The sequence below is a fragment of the Sitodiplosis mosellana genome, unplaced genomic scaffold, assembly GCF_009176505.1.
Source record: "Sitodiplosis mosellana isolate CC-2019 unplaced genomic scaffold, AAFC_SMos_1.0 Smas_scaffold_6162, whole genome shotgun sequence".
Taxonomy (NCBI): domain Eukaryota; kingdom Metazoa; phylum Arthropoda; class Insecta; order Diptera; family Cecidomyiidae; genus Sitodiplosis; species Sitodiplosis mosellana.
In genome coordinates, this window is record NW_022601403.1 from 589,877 (window position 1) to 598,748 (window position 8,872).

Sequence of the window (8,872 nt, forward strand, 5' to 3'; positions counted from 1 at the left end):
TAATTTTGATATTCATCTGGGGTCTTGATGATTTTAAGGCTTTTCAGAAGAATGTCATTGAATAACGTCTCTCTTTTTTTTTCGTTTCGTCGGAATATTTTGAGTTTCGTATATCACCAAATGGTATTTTAAATCACCAACAACAACAAAAACTGTCACAAACCGTAGGTTCGCATTCAAATGAGTGTCGATGAGGTAGAATCTGTCATTGTATTCATCATAATTTAGTGTTTGTGCTCGTTCCAATGTCGATGCCATAATCAATATCAATGTTCTATTTCATCATCAATTTAAAAGAAACAAAACAAAACAAAAACAACCAAAAAGAATGAAAATTGAACCGAACTCAGACCTCCCGCCAGATAATACCGTCTTTTATATATATATATATATATATATATATCTATGCGATGCGTAACATACGAACTGTTGCCACCCGAAGCAAACGTTCATTGACGAAAACTGATATCTAGCGAGCGTTTTGTTGTGATTTAATGTTTCAAACTGAAACGATACACTAACCGTTTTCGTTCGATTGTCGACTGAAAAATAAGTTCTAGCGCTCGGCAGAAAGGCAAAAACAACAGAAAAATAAAACGAAACATAAATACACACGCAAAGGATCGTACACTCGACAACATGAGTGAACACGGGTATAGAATGAATGTAAGAAGCAACAACACAAAAATTCCAAATGTTTATTTAAAATACAAAAATATTTTGTGTTGTACGAGTCAGTTGAACTCTAGTTTTTTTTATATTCATTCTGATGTGGTCTCGTTGAGGTTGTGAAGAAAATTTTTTATTTATTTTTTGTTGCCTCCGCTTGTTTATTGGCTTAATGTTTTGTCATTACAGGCAAGAAAAAAACGGCTTCAAGCGGTCTGTCTCTCTGAATTTCTGAACGATTTTTCTTCAGTTCAGTTAAGAGAACAAAACCGATTTTGCCGCGTTCGGAAAACAAAGCGCGATTTTTGGTTTCCACTGTTGTTTTCACGCTCGCATTTCGATGCAAAGGCGAACAGAGGCGAAAATCAGAAAAGAATGAAATATCATTAATTACTCGAGCGGTATCTTTTTGTGTATGTGTTAGCGAAATTAAGTCGCACACGGGTTTACGTGCTGCTGCTGATGCTGCTGTTGATGATGATGATGATGATATTATTCATGGCACATATCCTTTTCGCTTCCTGCGAACGCTCGTTCGCACACATACACACGCACACGCGCACACATGCGGTGTAAGTTTCTTAACGAGTCCGATTCAGCTCAAGTGGGATTTACAAGTTGGTTTGGTGCTCGTTTACTTCGGTTCATTTCTTTTCTCGCTCTTGCCTTTGCCATCGCCATCGTCGTTGTCGTTTGCTCACTCGCTTTCATAAACACCATCTCCTTTTTTGCTTGTGCTCGCTTCAATTTTAGCACACATTTTAATGACTTTGATCGCTCTCTATGCACACGTCTATTTGGCGGTGTGAAGTTCAGTGTAGCATCTTCGACATTTGCCACACAGCAAAGCGAGCACATGACTTCACTCTCGAAACACACACACACACACAAACACACATGTATTGTAGAGAGCAGTTTGAATACGAAATGATTTTCTATCTCTCTCTTGGTCTCTTCCGTTTAATCTTTAGCTCGGTCTCGGTCTCGTTCTCTCGCTTTGAACACAACTTTTGCTCGCATTGAATTGTAATTACATTTTTTTCTCTCTGTGTGTTCGTAGCTGCCACTGCTTCTGCTTCTGGTGCTTAACATGTGATCGTTTTTTCTGGTTTGGTAGACGAGAAAACATGTGCGCGACTGGAAAAACTGTAATCAACTCAACATGCACCAAAATGCCATATCTCTTAACGCAAATAAAATATATATCGTTTCTGTCTCTCTGGCTAAAAAAAAAACACACCTGATACACACACATGACCAACGCAACTACGTACATTTTCACACGTAATATATCACGGTTCTCGTTTTTTTGCCTCATTTATATGGGCGTATTTTATGAATGAATGCCCATCGTAAAATTCAATTAAAGAAGCACTTGAGAAACACACAGAGAGTAAACGAGAACACCGAAAAATTCACATTCAATTTTGAAATGATCTTTGAATCAGGTCCGTCACTGTTTATATTCTGCACATTATAAAGAGAAAAAATTGATTAACAAATGTCCCATCGAGATGGTAAACAGATTGTAAAAAAAAAAACACGAGAAAAACTTATTAGCGTTTCAACAAATTACGATTTGTTTTTTACAATCGATCCCACATGTCGTTTGCACTCAACAACACACCAACACGAATCATCAACCTAAAAATACGGATTTCAAAACACGTACTCTCTCGCCGAATTTCCCAATTGTGAGATTTTTTCTCTTGTCGGAACGTACAAAACTCTCGTACTCGTCCATTTCTCTTTTGAAACCAAATGTTTCGACTTTGTTTCAACGAAATGGTCTCTCTTCTTTTCAACGAATTTTCTTCTCTTCTTCGACTAATGCAATTACTTTCGCTTGAAAGAATACAATTTAGTTGGGTTTTTTTTTGTTTCTTCGTTCTGTTGGAAAAATGTACGATGTCGTTAGTTTTGAGCGAGTGATTACACAATGCGAAAGAAAATGTAAGCGCTACAAATCGGTTCAATGTAAAAATCGGATCATTTAAGGCATGAAGCTCCCATGAGCCCCACTCAGATTGTTCACAATTTTCAATTCATACAATTCGATCGCATTCTCGTTTCGAATTGTTCCCTTGTTTTTTCTTTCACTTTTGTCACAACGGACCAGGGCTCCCAGTCTTGAGAGTCTGATGAGCGCACCACCAGAGGCCAAGCGACTTTTATGATATCAAAACTTTGACTCCCTGCATTTATCCAATGACACCAAGACTAGAAGACAACCATTTTAAAACGACCAACATAATTTCAAATCGATGCATTAAAAACCAGACCAAATTCTTATTAAAATGTTGATACAAAGGACCATAGTAAAAAAATGTCAGGAATTTTCAGCTAGTATACATTTTAGATTTGCCTGCTAAATTTTCGCATTCTCTCAACTCGTGCCACTGAGATGATTTCAAAAAAAAGTTTATGGCCATATAAAATGGTTAATGATTGATGATGAATCATCAAAAATGTATGATATTGCGAAAATCTTTTTATATCCGAATTTATGGCCGAATTTGATACTTATTCAATCCAGTTTCTACCAAGTTACAAAATGGGATTTTGATAAAATTTTTGTGGGGATGCCTATTTTCAAGTCGAAGATGATTTTTCCGATGTTTCATTATATTCTGATCGAGTTAAAGTAGGACGCAACTCGCCACTGCGAGCTGTAGACTCTTTTTATCAAAATTATACCATCAGTATACTCAGTTGCGGTGTTCTTTTCCGACTTTTCACGCATTTTTCCGGGAAATTCGGAAAATTCTGGAAATTGGTGAACATAATCTTTAAGCATTTAACAGTTACCGCACAAATTTTGATCCAAAATTTCGACACATTTAGTTGGAAAAAAAATATGCAAAAAAACACTAAAAATTAGTGGAATTTGTGTTCAAACCATTAAACGCTGGTAAAAAAAAACCGATAAAATGCACTAAAAGTTCAGTTCGTTTCTCTTGTACACTTCTACTACGTAAGTTTGAAGAACTTCTTTTCCTTAACCCTCTAATGCATTAATTTTCCCCAGGGCTGGGAGTACTGGTACTTGGTTGATTTTTGGCCATAGATATTTTAAAAAATATTCATAATCCTGGATTCCTCATGGTTAAGTCAGGAAATGCGATTGACATAAATCAGAGAACAATCAAATCCATTGTTTAAAAGAGTCAAAAATGTGTCTAATTTGAAGTTCGAATAATTTATTTTGTCAAATTTTTGTTTTCGCACACATTTTTGTTTATAACTTTACAATCACACTACAAAGACAAATATTGCCGAAGACAAAAATAAAGAGAAAACATTGACAAATAAAAATTCTCTTTAAAGCAATGTGATCCGATGTACGGTTTATGTTCTACAGGCATTCAAATGTTGCCCCTCTAGAGGCGGTTGTATGCATTAGAGGGTTAAGGTGTTGTGAAAATTTGTATTTCTCATTCCTGCACTATTCCCATTCATTTTCTATTTCAGCGATTGAGACTCAGATGCGTTGGCATCTACAATGTAGATTCCACATTCAAACTTCATGCATTTGACAAACAAGTTACTAAATAAGTTTTATAGGATGATGATTACTGAAAAAAAAATCTCGTTTTTTGAGCTCTGAAACTATATTTTTCATTCAGAATCGTAAAACTATTTTATTTTCATCAAAAATTTATTAGAAAAATGTGGAAAATCGTTTCTTCTTCTTTCTAAAGGAAAAGAAAGCCAATGTTTCATTTACAAAATTTAAGTAGTGAAAACTTTTTCCCGATGATATATTTCGAAGTTTCCCTTCCGTTTAATTCGATGCTTCCCTTTGATGAATCAAGTTAATCTCATTGAAATGAATCTGAGCGATGAAGTTCGTATACGAATCATATAATACGATCAATGGTAAAACTTCCTTATAAATCTCAAACATATGAATTAATTAGGGATGTCTTGACAAGAATTTGTCTTGTTACAAGACTCTTGTAGTTTGTGCTGCTATGGAAAATTGATTTTCAGATTCTGATTCAGAGAAAAATGAAAATTAAATTTGAACTTGTTGATTTTCAGATCGAAATTTTTATTAGAAATTTTCTATATCAAATGTTTTATTCTGGAATTCTTCTAAAATAAGTCAAACCATGCTTGTGACTAACGTAAGGTTGGAACTTTTTTCGTATTCATTTGCAATTGCTTCAATGTGTGAAAGTGGTTGAGTCAAATTTTATATGGCTCCCATGTGTGTGACATATGCTGATTTTGGATGGATCACATGTGACTGAATATTTTTTATGGTAACATTCAAACACGCAAGAGAAATAAAATGAACGAACCGAGAAAAAAAAACCTGAAAACAAAACGTTAAGGTGAAGAATGTTGATTTACGACAAATCGATGCGGTTGTTGCTATTTGATTTGATTTGTCCAAATGTAACTACAACAGCAAACAAAAACCAGTCCAGCGGTCAAGTGTGATTGAGTGAGAAGACAAGAAATGCTTTCCATATTGGGTGTGTAAGAAAAATCCATGCAAATGCGTTTTAACTGCTCTTAAATCACGTAAAACTTACACAACAATTTTATCTCTTCAAGAATCAAACGTGATAATTACATCTCAAAGGGAGAGAAGCACTTGAAAAAAGTTTACGCTCGCTCACACAATCTTTTCTCGTGGCACAAGTGGTGTGTACACGATGCGAATGATGTACATTATTAATTAGCACATATTTGATGTGACTTTTATCGTCGTTTTCGTCGTGGTGTTCTGACGTGTACAAAGTGCGACTAAATGACTTGCATTAAGTGTTGTATTTTAGTTGTTTCTCGCTATTTTTTTCTTCTCTTTTTCATTTTACTCCCTTGCTCTGGTGTAAGAATAATAATCAAGTAAACCAATAAAACTGTTTCGCATAACTTGCGAGTTAAGAGCGAGAGCGAGAGTGTGAGTGAACATGTTGAACAATTTTGCGAGTTTTAGTTCTCTCGAGAGCATATTCATTTAGTTAATAAGCATACGGCACGAGTTTGAAAAACTACTACTGATTATCCGCCGTCGCCTTTGCTAACATGCCACGCACATACATACATACAAAAAAAAATTCTTGTTTACAATGCCTTATCTCCAACATATGCAACATAATGCATCCATTTCAGTGTTTTTGGTGCTAAACTAAAATCATAATGCTGGTTTCGTTCATTTCCGGCGAAAATGATATGGAACTCTTTCCATCAGGCACACTAATTTGGATGATAGAAAGAGAGCAAGGGAGAAAGAGATATGAGTGAATGAGAAAGGTTGTGAAAGAGAGAGAAAGAGAGAAAGGCAGAAAGAAATGGTGGAAAAAAACCGCACGAGAATGCGGCAAAAGAGTGATATTCACTTAGAATAGTGTGGTGGTACTGTAGCTACTCATGGTGATTCTGATGGTGTTGCTGCTACACAGATAACGAATTTCCGCACGTTTGATAGATACCGAATGCGTGAAAGTGGAAACAGAATGCGCATAACAAATATCATCAACAAGAAAGAGCAGCCAGAACCAAAAGACAAAACCAACCATACATACAAAGAAGATTACGTACGGCAGAGAGAGAGAGAGTAAAAGAAAAAAGCGAAACTTTTTAATTAGTAAATTAAATTGCTTCTCTCCTCTTGTTACTTTAGATTGACAAATGCGATGTGATTCTCTCAACTTCCTCCAACACATTCCACACACACACACACACAATGAGTTTGCTCTGTTTTTTTTTTCGTCCATCCATTTGGTGCGAGATATTAATTGAAATGGTTGTCTTTCACATTTTCCACGAAAATGCGTAACATGATAATACGAGGGACATTAGGGCGACTGGCAGAAATTATTTCAATGATTTAGTTTTCACTGCTTGTTTCTTTCTCACTGCACGTTCCGTTTGCTGTTCTGCTGCTGTTACTAATTTGTGTCCATTTTCCACAAGCAACATGACAATGTAGTTTTTTTTTATTTCTCTCTGTCGACATCGTTGTGTTATTTTTTCGACACGGAACCAAACGGAATTGCCAGTCGGGGAAGAAAAAAAATGAAAATGTCACGATGGAAAAACGCGGCCACTCGCTGTTATTCTTTGCTTAATAGAAAAGATGAACAGCCGCCTGTCTTTTTTACACGGACTTTAAAGCGATTTTCAGAGATCATTTTGATCTTAGCACATTAATAAATGGACGATTTGCCGCTTTTTCATAGCTGTCTCACGCTTTATTTCCTCTTCGTTTCACCATTTGTTTTCATTTTCGTTGGCTTTTTATGGCGAGTCTCTTTGTTTTTTTTTGTTCGGAGTGTAAAATGGTGCTAAAATTGATGTGCCATATAAATTTCATGTGATTTTGATTCCGATTCAGAATTTTTGAATGTCACCAACCGAACCGTGTGTGTGTGTGTGTGTTGTCGCGGCGTTCAAATGTGGAAAATTGTCTGAGGTCTGAAAAATTCGACGCCTCACTATGATTATGCTTGAACATACTACGGATTATGCTCAAACATATACATTTACACACCGTGTGTAGCAACAGCCGCACAGGTGGCTTTCGGCTGAAAATTCAGTGATTTATAAATATATTGACGAATACCATATATATTTATCGCTAGTTCAAGGAATTGATTCAATGTATGCATGCACGGGAAAGTGAACAGCTTTTTTCACTGACTCTCGACGCTTGTATACACGACGAGTACTTGAAACGCCACTGAAATTGTCAATGCCGAATCGCTTTTTTCCATTCGAAGTGTTTGTGGTGTGTTGTTGTGGTGTGGTGTGGTGAGGGTGACGTGGATAGTATGCATATCCAAATATAGACAGTTATTGTAACGAGTTGCTTTTTTCTCTCTACTCATCCACTTTCTATCCTCTTCCTCTATCTCTTCCTTCTACCTCCTCCTCTCTCTCTATCTCCCTCTACTTCTCTTTACTTCCTTCTATCTGTCTGAGAGGTCTCTGTCTGTTTTTCTCTCTCTTTCTACTTTTCTCTTTCTCGTTCTTTCCTTTTCCATCTCGCTGTCTGCCCTTATCTCCCTTTCACATCGGCTACATGGTTTTCTATGAACATTAACTATCAAACACACCCCTAATCGCATTTAATGATTGGAATGAAGCGATTTGAATGAAAATGACCTATAAAAAGACGTTTAGTAACAAATGGAAGCCGATTTTGGCATAATGCATAATAATTGAATGAAAAGATTATTTTCATGGTTTTTTTTCTTCTCAAATACTAACTCACTGGTCGCAAAATATTTGCTAAATTTGTATCGAAAAAAACCTAGTTGAATCAGAATTAAAATGGTCTAGAAATGAAGCAACTACCTATTTTTTTTTATTTCCCACAGATCGTTTCTTGACGAAAACACTCCTTAAGCTTTCATTCGTAGTATTAGTTTGTGTGTATGCCGTTTTCATATTGAGTGCTTCGAAATGTGATGGATAAGATTCGTAATAATATCCTCGACTTTATCAATATGTTAATATCCACGTAACCGGTATTATCATGAGAGGGCCGAAGGTGACGGCAGCCACAGCCACAGCCGCAACGACAACAGCAACGGTAGTATCGGTAATTTGTTGTTTGCTCAATGCATTATTATATGGAGCGCTTAAGCCACAAAACCAATCGATTCGAAGAATAAAAAAAGAAGACAACGACGACGACGACGACGGCGGCGAAAATCACGAATTAAAGCCCAACCGCATGTTATGAAATGTTTTGCCAATTGGAAATGCTCTAATGGGATTCGATGTCCCACATGTGCAATAAACATTTCACACAATCACCGCGTTAGCTTGTATCAATTTAATACCTGCCGCATGTGACAAATCATCATAAATATGATGTGCCCATGTGATTGATGCTTGAGAAAGAGAGCGCCAAGCGCAAAAAAATATATGAACTAATAAATCTGGCCAATCACCATTTTATTGCGATAGTCGATTGCCGGCGGTGTGTGAGTGTTTATGTACGCCGTCATTCAAGCAATATGCTAATCATTTTTGCTGGGTATTTTGTGTGAGTTGCTATATAGTTTTCGTCAAAACATTAATTTCGGTATGTGGCTGGCTTTATGAGAAAAGTTTTTGCGCGAACGGAACCTCGATTGCGGATGCGAAAGAAGAAGCAGAAGTACACACCATTACACACAAACACTTATACAGTGTGTGTGTGTGTGTGTGTGTGTGTGTGTGTGTGTGTGTGTGTGTG

The 8,872-nt window shown here is 36.5% G+C and overlaps 1 protein-coding gene across 6 annotated transcripts in view; it reads right to left on the reverse strand.

Annotated features, from left to right (window-relative positions):
* Window positions 1-434, reverse strand: part of LOC129574429 (solute carrier family 12 member 4) — a 105,133-nt gene extending 104,699 nt beyond the window's left edge. For 2 of the 6 annotated variants that reach the window (XM_055456456.1, XM_055456452.1), the window contains exon 1: window positions 164-262. The gene's annotated coding sequence lies outside the window, so the exon portion shown is untranslated. The other 4 variants (XM_055456453.1, XM_055456457.1, XM_055456448.1 and 1 more) reach the window with 4 other exon arrangements.
* Window positions 435-8,872: the final 8,438 nt, after the last annotated feature.